We start from the raw sequence: 14,342 nt of genomic DNA on the forward strand, positions 1-14,342 counted from the left end.
ACATCATGGTCTCGGGGTTGTGGGATGCAGCCCCACCTTGGGCTCCATGCTTATCGCAGAGTCTGCTTGTTCCTTTCTCTCCCCTTCTACCCCTCCCCGAGCTCTAAGTTAAATAAATAAAACTTCTAAAAGAACACTATTTTCATTTTCAAATACAGAAAGCAAGAACAAAAAAGAGACAAGAAATCTGGGTACCATTTGGATATGCAACAGAACAAGGAGAATGTAGCTGTCATTGGTTTGTGTTAGTTAAGGGAATACTATGCTTCAACTGATAAATTCCAAATCACACTTGCTTAATCCAAGACATTTCTCAGACAGCAAAAGTGCCAGCAGGTGTTCCTGATGAGCAGGCACCTCTCCTCCACATGATAATTCATCGGCCAAGCACCTTCCACCTCATCGCTCTGCTTCTTGAACACAGGCTCCCCAAACCATCAGGGGCAGGGCTGTCAGTCGCGGAGCTTTCCTTGATCCAGGCCTTCCACCCACATTCTACTGTTAAAACTCAGTCACAAGGACCTCGTCTGACCTCAAGGGAAGCTGGTAACCAGAAGGCAGCACTTCCCGCCACTAAATACGAGTGTTTAGAATTAGTACTACTACTTTTTGGAACTTCCATTAGTGGATAATATCAGCGATTTTGTTTAAAGAAGGCTCTATGAGTCAACAGTCGTGATACTGATGAACTGCCACGGAACTGCAATTAGTCAATACATATTTACTGAGCACATATTATCCACCATAGACTGTTCTAAGTAAACAGCGTGAAGGAAACCCTGCCCTCGTGGATCCTACAGTCTAGGCTGGGAAGGCAGATAATAAAGTAGAAAGTGCGCTGAAGGACGGTAAAAGGGGGGAAATGAGCCAAGGAAGGAGGACGCGGAGTTACCACTTTCAAAACAGTAACCGAGGCTTCCGTGGCGAGGTGACATTAGCCAAAACCTAAGGGAAATAAGAAGTGGGCATCTGGGGAAGAACATTCCAGACAGAAAGTGCAAAGATCCTGAAGTGGGAGCTCGTGTGGCACTTTCGAGGCCACTGCTGTTGGAGCAGAATGATCAAGGCAAAGATGCCAGGAGATGAGCTCACAGAAGTACCGGGCACCAGATTACATACAAACATGTAGGTTGCTGTAAAGATTTTGGTTTTGAGGAAGCCACTGGAGAATTTTGAGCAGAGAAGAGACGTAATCTGATCTATCTTTCAAAAGGATCACTTGAGAACAGACTATTAAGTGAGCATGAGCAGAAGCCAGAAGACCAATAAGCAAGATCCTAGAACAATCCTGGTGAGTGCGCTAGTGGCCAGGTCCAGGGTTGGAAAGGTTTCGAGAAGGGGAGCAGGGAAACTGGATGAATTTCTATATTCATACGATAATGAATTTCTGTGAGAGAAAGAGCAGGGTCTGGGCTGATTCCAGTCTTTTGGCCTCCAAAACGGACAGGATGAAATTGCCACTTAGGGGTAAAGTCTGAAGGAGGAGAGGTCTAAGGAAGAAAAAGCAGGGGTGTCAGTAGAAAATCAACCAATATGATTAATTTCTTCATTAATAAAGGTTTGCTCTTTGAGTTTTCAGGAAAACTTTTTACCACAAAAAAAAAGTATAATTATTACACTCTTTATATGAATAGTGTTCCCCATTTATAAGCTATTTCCAAATGGTATACTTCATTCAAGTCTAATAAAAACCCTTCAAGGGGCATCTGGGTGGCTCTGTGGGTCATAATCCCAGAGTCCTGGGATCGAGCCCAGTGTCAGCCTCCCTGCTCTCAGTGGGGAGCCTGTTTCTCCCTCTGCCCTTCCCCCGCTCATGTTTTCTCTCTCTCTCTCTCAAATAAATAAATAAAATCTTAAATGAAAATCTTTAAAATAGCTAGAACAGCTTCTATCCTGATTTCGCACCTTGGGAACCTTCTTGTCAGCTTCAGTCCTGCTCTCACACTTCACCTTTTTTTCTAGGTTTACTGATCTGCCATGAAGGCATTTCATCACACTAATTCAGTAATTTATGCTGTTTTATTTTTTAAAATCCTAATTTCAAAACCCATAAACTTCCCATTAAAACTTCAAGGTCAATTTTTCCAACCTTCTTTATTACATGTCTTTAAAAAATGTCAAGCATAAATAATTTTTTAAAAACTGATTCATACTATAATGAAGTTGGAAATCTCACACCAACCAATTTATAAATCCTTGATTCACAGCTGTTAATTACAACCACTTCACAGCCCTGTTTCCTTAGCTATTGCTAATTAATTAGTACCAGAGTACCAAGCACTGTCTCTACACCAGACAACAAGATCACTAAATCATAGTTTTGAAATTATTTTTCACTGTACCAAGATATGACATAAGCATTTAAAAATCAACTCTGTATCTTTATATTACCTTAGAAAAGTGGCAGATCGTTTAGAGTTCAAATATTATCATATTTTTCATGGGTTATGGGCTTTACTTATAGGAGCCAGTTATAGGAGCACATGTTGAAACAGTCAATATGTCTTATTCTGATTAAATAAGGAGGTATTTGATTCACCAATAAGCACTGCCAAAAATGTACCCATTTCAGTAATATAAAATGATTACATGAATATGCTATGTTCAGTTATGAGAAGCCCTGAAACTTCTAAAATCTCCTAGTAGCTATTTCTCTACCTCTTCACGTCAAGTGACAGTTCAGAAACTTCATTCCTACTCAACAGATGCTTGTTACCATTTATCTTAAAAAAAAAAAAAAAATTTGAGTACCTACTCCGTATGTGCCTAGCATTTTTTGAGTTATATACTAAATAAAGCACTGCCCAACAGTATATGATAATCGTAACACAAGTGTGAACTATTTTCAAATTATATCTTATTTAAACCTAACCATTCTACTTATCCCATACATGATTCCCCCATTCTGCATATGAGAAAACTGAGGTTCAAAGAAGCTAAATAACCAGTCCACTTATTTTTTTTTTAAAGATTTTATTTATTTATTTATTTATTTGACAGAGATCATAAGTAGGCAGAGAGGCAGGGAGAGAGAGAGGGGGAAGCAGGCTCCATGCTGAGCAGAGAGCCTGATGTGGGGCTCCATCCCAGGACCCTGAGATCATGACCTGAGTGGAAGGCAGAGGCTTAAACCAGTGAGCCACCCAGGCACCCCCAGTCGGTTCATTTAGTAAGCAAACAAGGGCAGCATTTGAACCCCAGTCTGATTCCAGACCCTGAACTCCCCTAGACTTCCAGGTTTTTCTCAGAGCTCAGGTGGTAAGGACAACTGTGAGGTATGCTTATACCACAAAGTGATGGCTCCAGATGATTTATACTCTAGTTCTTTATTATTCTAGTTAACTTATATTTTATATTTGATCTTTATATTCTGGCTCTTTATTATTTATTCAACTTCAAGATTCTATATTGTTCTAGTAAAATGGTGAGTAACCAGGAGTCTAGATGGCACCTAAGTGTTACCATCTGTGAGCTTCTTCTACAATGCTATTTTAGTAGGGCCTTACACTAGATTAGTTCATATGAAAGGATAAAAGCCTAATTAAAATGGGGGCGCCTGGGTGGCTCAGTTGGTTAAGCAGCTGCCTTCGGCTCAGGACATGATCCCAGGGTCCTGGGATCGAACACCATCTTGGTCTCCCTGCTCAGCGGGGAGTCAACTTGAGATTCTCTCTTCCTCAATCCCCCTGTCCCTCCCCCCTTGCTCTCTCTCTCAAATCTTTAAAAAGTATCCCTGAGTTACTGAATACTTGTAAAAAGAAATAGAAGGTCCTTATCATTTTTTAAAAGATTTATTTATTTGACAGAGAGAGTACAAGGAGGGGGAGTGGGAGAGGGAGAAGCAGGCTCTCCAATGAGCAAGGAGCCCAATGCGGGACTTGATCCTAGAACCCTAAGATCATGACCTAAGCCAAAGGCAGATGGTTAACTGACTGAGCCATCCAGATGTCCTAAAGGTCTTTATTCTTTAAATGAAATGATAATCAAACTAATTTCTAAGTGTTTCTAAAGAAAAGGATTTAAAAGAATTTATTTAATTTATAACAGTTCAGGGGCACCTGGGTGGCTCAGTTAAGTATCTGCCTTTGGCTCAGGTCATGATCTTGGGGTCCTGCAATCAAGCCCTGTGTTGGGCTCCCTGCTCAGTGGTAAGTATACTTCCCCTTTTCCTCTACCCTCCCCCATCCCACTCACTTGTGCTCGCTTGCTCTCTCTCTCAATAAATAAGTGAAGTCTTAAAAAGAACTTTAATTTATGACACTTTACTGTTTCAACCGTTGTATACACCTAGAAACCACTTTCTTCATATCACTGCACGAAATTAAGCCCAGTCCACATTCAACTCTCCAATTCGGTACGGTCACTCCTAGTAGCCCGGTCAGTCCTTTCCTCTCTTCCCCTTGTCCTGAGTCCCAGATGTGCTCAGCACAGCAAAACCCTGTTCCACATAATGGACCCACTCAACCAGTCAACCAGAATCCTTGCTGTCAGGTAACTATTCTGGGCCTTCTGTGTGGCTGTGTGACCCGGTCCTGGCTACAAGAGAAGGGAAAGTCTGCTGGGAGCTTCTGGGAAATATACCCCGATTCCCAGTAAGAGAGGCAAGATAGTTTCAAAATATCCTGAGTCTTGTTAATACCAACCCAATGTTCACCTTGCAATAATACATCCTACAACTCAGGTCAGCAAATACACTGCATTAAAATGTATACAGACCACATATTCTACTTCTCTTGGGGCCTGAAAAACTTCCAGTGCCAGATATGGGTATAACACTGGCATGTAAATTCCATGCAGACCATTTCATTCAACCAATATTATTGAATGCCTATTCCATGCTAGGCTCTGGGCTGGGCAGGAGGGTAGAGTAATAAATCAGAGGAATGTCCCTGCTCCTAAAACATAGCAGGTATTTATGAATTCCTGCTCAATTAGTGAACTACAAATTCAAATGATTATTGAACCAAACTCTGGTAGAACAAACTATTTTTAAATTATAAAACTTGTAAGTTTAACTGAAACTAATATATTGTTTCATCTACATTGTATATATATATATATATACAATATATATATTGTACGTCTAGACCAAGCAGCTTTTGCTATATGTCCAAACACACACACATACTTCTTTTTTGGATACCAGAGAATATTTAATGTGAAAAGTACTGGCAGGCAATCATATTTATTATAAGCAAACTGGAGAATTTCCAATGTTTCACCAAAAATATATATATATGCTAACTGAAATGGAAAGTGCCCCTTTGGCATTAATTTTGTTAAGAAATACGTTTAAAGAATATACTAAATACAGAGAAGTAGTCAATGAGAATTTAAATCAAAATTCAAAATCTGTTTTCTGCAACCGCCCCCCCCCCGCCGCCACCAAAAAAAACTACTGCAAAAGGTGAAAAGGGGTTAGTCGGAGCTGGGACCAAAATAATGGAATACTTGTAATCATTCATGAATTCTGATATCCTTGTTCCCCTATTCTCCCTCCAATTACCATGACCAAGAAGAACAAGTCACATGACAGTAATGTGGACATCTGGTAAGAGTGGTCCAAAACTCCCACCAAACACTTGATCAAATTTACATTACCCTACAAGCAAGTCTGGTGGTGGGATAGATTAATACTTAAAAGAGATCTTCAAGAGACCAGAGATACTAATATAGTTTAACCCTATTAGAGTTCAGCTGTAGACAGAATAAACAGAAACCCAAAAATAAAGACCTCCACATGTTTTTTAAAGCCCTAGAAGTTCAAATCAAACCTAGAAAGCTACTTAACTGTCTTTACCTCCCAAATGGTTGCCAATGTGCTCATTTCATTGCAGGCACCCCCTCAAAAAGGAAGCCCAATGGGAAGGGAAGAGGGAAGGTCTGAAAACTCCCTGATAACTAACATTAGAAATCAGAGAGGCAGGTCAATTAGAAGAGATACCAAGTATACACAAACATGACAGGAAAACAAAAACAAAAACAAAACAAATACAAACCTTCATCTGACACTCCACACTTTTCTCTCCCTATAAATTCCTAGTGGCCTTAGATGTGATATTACATTTGCAAATTCTCTGGTACATGAACTGTTGGAAGTAATATAAAAGCCAATTATATTTTGCTAAAAGCAGACTATTCTCTTGAAGAAAATGAAAAACAGCAGAAGCTAAATAATGAGTAGAACTAAAATTGCTCTACACAAAGTTCAGCACCCTAAATGTCTCAAAAAAGATCACTCAGCAAAACCAGCAGAGGTGCTCAGAAGGGAATTCAGGTCTCTGACTTTGTGCCTTTGTCTTCACTGGTTGAGCACATGCTTCTCTGAAGAGCAAACAAGACGACTCACAGCTGGGGAATGGGAAACTGAGAGTGGACCAGACGAACCAGAAGAAGACCTGGCTAAAATTCCCCAGGCCCACGCTTGCTAGCTCAGCTTCCTTATCTGTTAAATATGGAATATACACAGATTGAGGGGTTGTTGTGAAGATGAAATAATTTACATAAAATATGGCACCACACAAAATAAAAATTTTTAGGGGTTAACATAGCTTTCTAAAGGGGAGAAAATCAAGGTGTATGAATGATCCACACTGTATCAAAAATAACTAGACAGTCCTGATAAGGAAGCATGTGGCCTCAGCAGCCAGACTGGGGGTGTACATGGCTTGCTCGGGCAAGTTATATAACCAGTTTATGCCTCAGCATCATCATCTATAAAATGAAGGTGTTAACAACTGTACCTCTTGCATAAAGCTACTTTTAGCTTATTCAATCAATTAATGCATACAGAAGTTTATAGCACAGCAGGCCTCAAAGCATAGTGGCTCTTACTGCTTTAACAAACCTCTCAGTAGAACCATGATTCCCAGCCCCAGTCCTTGAAACACCCTCATTTTTCTTACCCAGTACCCTTCTAACACCTCCTAGCAAAGTTATACAGTAACTTTTCTTTAATTAAAGTACACTTCTTTAATAATTATTTGATGCAGTGGGAGGACATTGAGTTTAGAGAGGGGTCAAAGGGCTAAAAAAGAATCAGTGTGATAAGCAGCCACCATCAAAAACCTTAGAATCAGCAGGAAAGCACATAAACAAAGCCTTTGTCCCCAGGCGGGTGAAGAGGCTTCTTCCTTTCCCCCAGAGGTTTGGAGAAGAGTGGCAGGCAAGCTGGAGTGACTACTGTCTCCAGACCCCTGGGAGGCTGCCTTTTGCACATTAGTCACCAAACTTTAAACTCTATTCAGTATCCTCAAAGCCTTCAGCCCAAGGTGTCATCTTAAGGCAGGATACTTTAGGGGTTTTTCCACTTTATTTTGCTGTATTAAGCACACAGGTATTTTTATAAAGCTTTATGTTGGACTTTAAAGACTCCTAGACTATAATCGCATGTGCTGCACAATTAATTCATTAGGATATTTTAAGACTTAAGGCCCTAAAAGAAGCAGACTATCAGTTGTAAATGTAAAAGACCTTTGGATAGGCTCTACCCCTCAAAATCACTATAAGCACATAAACAGCATGTTCAGGTAAAAAAAACAGTCCCTCAGGAACGCCTCCTAACTCCGGGGCAATGATGCTGCCCCCTGGGGTATCCCTGGGAAACTCTGAGTCTGCGCAAAACCCCCGGGCCAGCCTGTCATGGTCCACAAACGTAAAGAAGCATGCTGAACATTTAATAACGGTGATGCAAGGAACAAGGGAAAGCTTATTTACAAAAAGAACAAATTACTTAGAAAACAAAACTACTCTTTGGTAACTTATAAAATAAATGCTTCCCGGAAAGGAGTAAACCTCTGATTACTACTAGAAAAAGGCTGGGACACATGTTACATCTGTAAAATAATTCAGAGCAAAAAGTTAAATAGGTATAAGGGGGAAAAAAAAAAAGAGCCTAACTTACGCTAATTAGGAAACTAATTAAACTCACATTTAAGGTGTAAAACCTTAAAACCCCAACTGGCAGACCAACAGTCTCCTTACCTGCTCTTCTGGAGCTCAGCGGGTTGCCTGGCAGCCTGTTGTCTGTTCAGTACAGAACTCAGCCCAGCTCCTTGTTTGTTTCTGCAGACTGCAATACCCACACAATTAATCCACAGCGAACTTCCTCTGAAAACTAGAAGTGCTTATGTTAAATACACAGAAACTTCTGGTTAAAACTACTCCTTTTAAACAACAACAAAACAATGCCTCCGACTCCACTTTCCTACTCTCTGTCTAAAAACTATGTTTTTTCCTACCATTAAATTATTATTTAAGTAAACTTAAATACAGTACTATAGAGATTGCTAGTTTTCCAAGATTAGCACTTATCAATTCTACTTTCTAGTGTGTAGTACAAAAATAGCTACATAATTTTCAATTCTTAATATTACTGACTATGCTAAACTAATTTTCATATTATAGAAGAAAAAATAGTTTTCACAAAATATAAAACGACTTTTCCTTCTTGGCTAAAACTATAACTGAAACAGAGACAGGTGCCTGAAGTCATCAAAGCTAGGTGACAAGAATTCAAAACTTTATTTGCAAATTAACACAAGGTAGGCTCAACGCAAGTGAACAGTTACTGATGTCTCTTTCAGAGGGGCAAAATCTCTAGCACTGTGTATGAAAACCTTTCTGATTTATATTCCAAAGTGTGCGATGGGGGCAAGGGCAGAAGGAGGTTGTTAATTTCAATTGTTGTGTTTAAACTGTTGAGAAAATAAATGAGCTAGCTGGTAAAAACACACATTCAGGAAAAACACCATCAAGATAACTCAAAGCACACACCGTACACCATTTATGTGTTTCTCTTCACTATTTTCTTGTAAGTGGTGAGATTATAAATGCAATACTATTCTCTACTAGAGCATAAAGGAAAAAAGGAAGTCAATTCAGTTGTCTAAGCTCACATTAAATCCCTCCACAATGGTCATGTGCAGATAAGCACGAGCTTAGCTGCATCAGGTTTGAACCTTCGTGGCCTCAGCCAGACTACGAGACATGACCCTCGGTCCTCACTGACCAGGAAAGCCGATGCTTGCAGAGGCCTAATGTCAAATGTAACTACCAAAAGTCATGAACTTACTTCAAATTCCTCTCAAAACAATGTTTTAAGGGGAAAAAAATCAATAAACCATTCAAACAGCAGAGTGATACTCTTACCCGAAGCTTTAAAGAAATGTCAAATTCAGACTGCCAGTTAGTTTGACTTCAAAGAGCCACCTTAATGAACAATCTGGTCAAGAAAGTTTCCCTGACTTTAACAGATACCGTGGTGGGAACTAAATATCATGGAATCTGGACCGTTTTGGAAATGGAGACATCTGTGAAGCAAACGAATAACCCTACAAAACAGACCTCAGTGCCATGGGGCTGCCCAGCCAACCCTGCAGTTTCAGAGGGATGTTGATGGACTGGGGTGAAGTACAAGGAGAAAATAACTTTTCTACTTTACTCCAATGATGAGTGATGAACTTTAACACACTAACATTTTTCCTTTTGCTCACTTCCCCCTCAAATAAATGCTTTAATGCTCCTATCACTCCCATTTTCAAACATTTGCTTAGTGCCATCAGGAACTACACCCTGTGCTGCACTTTCACATATATGAACTCAACTGCCTGGATGATTTAAAAAAGAAAAAAGATATCTTTTTTTGTTTCATTAAGTAACGGAGATTGGTGGATCTAAAAGTTGGGAGACACTTCAACAGGTGGCACCTCGTCCAGCGGTCCTCATATTTTTGTGGTTATCTACCCACTATTCTCATGCCCCAACACTTCCACAAGGAACACCTCTCCATTAACCCAGTGTGCTTCTCTAGCACATTCTTCTCCACACATCCTTGAAGAGGAAGTTGTCCATTCCCTGTCAAACAACATCAGTGACACCGTGACAGAGAGCTCCCAAAAACACCTTCTGGGATAATCTGTTCCACTTCTGAGCTGCTTCACCATAAAGTGTATCCTTCAATTGCCCCAAGTTCCAAAGGCTTCTACCCAGAGGTGTTTCCCATGTACAACGTGTCTGCACCCCCGTTCACACAAGAGCCCTTCACACAGCCGAAAGAACTAACAGTCCTTCCTAAGACGGGTTCGAAGTTCCCTCACCATCCTGGTCTTCCTGTGAAACACAGTTCAGTTTATCTGTATTCCAACAGAACACAAAAAGATTTAGTTAAAGCCTTAAAATGATTTTGATTTCACTTTAAATAGCTTGCTACTTACACATGGCTAGGCAAAATATTTCAAAGCTAAGTTTGCTCAGTTAATTAGACTTTGAGCCTGAGATCGTGGTAATCAGGCTTGATGGAACAAAGAACTCTTCCTTTTTCACAGTGTTCCTTTGAAGTCAACCAATCACAGAACTACAGAGATGCCTTCCCCAAAAGGACATATAATAGCCAATGGGTACATGAACAGGTGGCTCAACATCACGAATCTTTAGGGAAATGAAAATCAAAACCACAAGGAAATATCACCTCACATGTGCTAGAATGGCTAGTACCAAGAAGACAAGAAAGAAAAAGTGTTGGTGAGCGTGTGCAGCAAAGGGAACCTTTGTGTACTGTTGGTGGGAACATGAACTGGAGCTGCCATTTTGAAAAGTATGGAGGTTCCTCAAAAAATGAAAAATAAAACTACCATACAATCCAGCAACTCCACTTCTAAGTATCTGAAACAAAATCACTACCACGAAAGATCTCTGCACGGTACAGTCCACTGCAACATGAGTCACAACAGCCGAGATATGGAAGCAACCGATGTATCCATCAATGGATAAAGAAAATGTGGTTACACATCTACAACAGAATATTCTCCAGCCATAAAAAGGAAGGAAATCCTGCCATTTGCAACATGGATAGACTGTAAGAGCAGTGTGCTAAAGGATGTAAGTGAAAGACAAATGCTATACGATCTCACTTATATGGGGAATCTAAAAAAATCAAACCCATAGATTCAGATTCAGACAGATTCGTGGCTGCCAGAGATGGGGAGGCAAGGTGAGGGAGGGGGTGTGGTGGACAAATGGGTAAAGGTGGTCAAAGTTACAAGTTAAGGAAGTTACAGATAAGGAAGTCCTGGGGATGTAATGTACAGCAAGTAACCAGATTAACAACACTGTATTGTATATTTGAAAACTGCTAGGAGAGTAGATCTTAAAAGCTATCATCGTAAGAAACAAAAATGTTTTACTGTATTTATAGAAACTGTATTACCAAGTAAATATGTAGGGTGACAAACATTAATTAAACTTACTGTGGTCATCATTTTGCAATATAAACATATATCAAATCACCATGTTGTACACCTGGGACTAATACAATGCTATATGCCAACTGTATCTCAATAAAACTAGGGGGGAAGGAATTTTGATGCTGATACCCACAGCTACTCTTTAAATCAGGGTCTTGGTTATTTTCTCTCTCTAGTCCCAGTTCCAACTAGATAATAAATGTCTAGAAGGAAGAGAAAAAGGAATGAGAACTTAACTCTAAAGCTGAGAGATTTGTTTGTGTGAGAAAGGAAAATCTGTGCAGGTCAAGATAATGCAGAGTGCAGAGTAATTAACAATTATAAACAAACAGGCTGGTGGCCTATGTAGAAACTCAGAATAAATATTGGGGAAATTAAGTTTCAAGGACGAAATCTACTCACTGGTACTGAGGAGTTCAAGGCACTGACTTAATCATTATATAACTGGGGGAAACAGTAAAGGTCCAGTTATTAGAAACTGTATTACCAAGGTCAAAAAGACTCAACAGTAAGACTGACCCTGAAGCTGCACTAGCAAGTTATTGCTATACTTAAGTAATTCATGTCTGCATCTCCTTTGGGGTGAAGATCAGTCCCAGAGTCTGGGAAGAAGCTGGCTATCTTGGCCAGACCTCAGTAAGCATATGAGGTTATAACTGTCAAAATGGAGAGCTGGATGGAAATGAAAGCCACAGAAGGAAAAGGAGCCAATTCTCAGGTGATCTAAGTTGGCTGCAGCTTGGTTTGTGATTTTTAAAATTTCAGATTCCCAAGCCTAAGCACTGCCTTTACAGGAAAAAAAAAAAAAAAAAAAGTACCTTTCAGGAGAAACTAAGAAAAATCATAGATAGATCCACATCCCTACAACATAAAGGGCAAAGTAACTAAATACACATTCCCACACAGAATGCAATTCTCTTCCTCAGAAATGACCAAAGCACCTTGCAGACCTTCCAGAGGAGGAGCCCTCCAGCCCACCTGCATCTCAGGGCAGGCTCTTCCTCAGTCTCCAGGACTGGGCCCCCTGCCTGGCTGCAGTGAGCACAGTTTATGGTCTGCAGAATAAAATAAATGGGGATGGTTCTGTCATTCCAACAGAATTTGAGTCTCAACTCTGAATACTTCTCATAATCATCCTTTAATTTTTTTTTGAAGATTTTATTTATTTGAGAGAGAGACAGTGAGAGAGAGCATGAGAGGCAAGAAGGTCAGAGGAAGAAGCAGACTCCCCGTGGAGCTGGGAACCTGATGTGGGACCCGATCCCAGGACTTGGGATCGTGATCCGAGCTGAAGGCAGTTGCCCAACCAACTGAGCCACCCAGGTGCCCAATCATCCTTTAATTTAAAGGAGTGCCAAGAAACTAAAATAATTATTGAAAAGCATCTCAACTCTGAAAATGTGCCATGTCTTACCAGTTTAATAAACAATGTATAAAATATCACATAAATAAAGAAAAGAGACCAAAAAACTCTTTTCTAAGCAAAAGCCTTCACATTTATAAACTCCAACTAAAAACCCAAAGAACCTGCAGTTTTTACACTTCAATCCATATGCTAAATAGACACAGTTAATTATAGGTATCTTTGGCAGTATTTTTTTAAGTTTTTTTGTTTGTTTTGTTTTTAAAGATTTTATTTATTTATTTGACAAAGAAAGAGATCACTAGTAGGCAGAGCAGCAGGAGAGAGAGGGGGAAGCAGGTTCCCCACAAAGCAGAGAGCCTGACATGGGGTCGGGGCTCGATCCCAGGACCCTGAGACCATGACCTGAGCTGAATGAAGGCAGAGGCCCAACCACTGAGCCACCCAGGTGCCCCAAGTTTTTCTTTAAGTAATCTCTACACCCAACCTGGCTTCACAGATCAAGAGTTGCGTGCTCTGCTGACTGAGTAGGCCAGGCGTCCCACTTAGGCAGTACTTTTTATTTGGGACATAGCCATTACATCTGATGCACTATGTAACACATAAAAGTCCATTTTAAAATAAATTACTTTAGGGGCGCCTGGGTGGCTCAGTGGGTTAAGCCCCTGCCTTCGGCTCAGGTCATGATCTCAGGGTCCTGGGATCGAGCCCTGCATCGGGCTCTCTGCTCAGCAGGGAGCCTGCTTCCTCTTCTCTGCCTGCCTCTCTGCCTACTTGTGATCTCTGCCTGTCAAATAAATAAATAAAATTAAAAAAATAATAATAATAAAATAAAAAATAAAATAAATTACTTTAAAGTGGACTTAGTAAATACATGACACACACTGGCTGTTCTGCTGCACTATTGAAATGCCTGCTACATTCACAGCAGTTACCTACAAAACACGTGATCTCTACGTGCTGGCACTAAATGTCTACAGCTCCGAGGACTAATTCTAGGTTGATCGGTTAGTACACAAACCTTCTCCACCCTCGTCCACTCCATCTACTTAGCTCTGACCATTCTGAGCATCTGCTCCATACAGGTCCTTTTATTTGAGGTACATCTACTTACAACATGCTACAAAGTTATTGTGACATTAGATTAGTGTTTAAAACAGATACAATGACAACCAAAGAAAGAAAAAAAAAAATCATCCCATTTGGGAAGAATTGTGAAAATGGTGTTAATGACTAAGACACAAAAAGTGAAAAGTATGAATAGTAAAAGCATAATCGAATTTACATCAACTTTGTAACTTTTCTTATTTATAGTTAAAATCAAGGAAAGAACAGAAAACCATTTCATTGCAATAAAGCGACGTAAGAGACAGCAGCATCATAAATCAAAGCTGAAAAAAAAGAAAAAAGCAATTACTCTATGCTCATTACAAAATACTATACTGGAAAAAAATACAGTCGAGATTGTAATTTGCTCTTATAAAGCAATCATTGACTATACATACAGTCTTCGCCTACAAACAAAGAAGCCAAGAAGAACACTCTTAAGCAGAGTTTCCAACAGAAGGGTTTGTTCAGAAGACATTAATGCAGAGAGAGGGAAAAAAACCTCAATTTGCTAATTAGTTAAAACTGTCTGCCAATTCAACTGGGAAATGGTGCATTAGAAAAAATACCTACCACAAACAACTTGCTAATAGAGTCACTGCATTTGTAACTAAAGAGATCAAACACAA

The 14,342-nt window shown here is 39.9% G+C and overlaps 1 protein-coding gene across 7 annotated transcripts in view; it reads right to left on the minus strand.

The window, feature by feature from the left end:
- The window catches only part of SFMBT1 (Scm like with four mbt domains 1), a 119,926-nt gene that overhangs the window by 64,545 nt on the left and 41,039 nt on the right, over nucleotides 1-14,342 (minus strand). For 3 of the 7 annotated variants that reach the window (XM_059389935.1, XM_059389940.1, XM_059389934.1), the window contains one exon: nucleotides 7,984-8,071. The exons of 2 other annotated variants lie outside the window; for them this stretch is intronic. The gene's annotated coding sequence lies outside the window, so the exon portion shown is untranslated. Of the gene's footprint in view, nucleotides 1-7,983; nucleotides 8,117-14,342 lie in introns of all 7 variants that reach the window. 2 more of the 7 variants (XM_059389938.1, XM_059389936.1) reach the window with 1 other exon arrangement.

The sequence above is a fragment of the Mustela nigripes genome, chromosome 2 (assembly GCF_022355385.1).
Source record: "Mustela nigripes isolate SB6536 chromosome 2, MUSNIG.SB6536, whole genome shotgun sequence".
NCBI classification, from domain to species: domain Eukaryota; kingdom Metazoa; phylum Chordata; class Mammalia; order Carnivora; family Mustelidae; genus Mustela; species Mustela nigripes.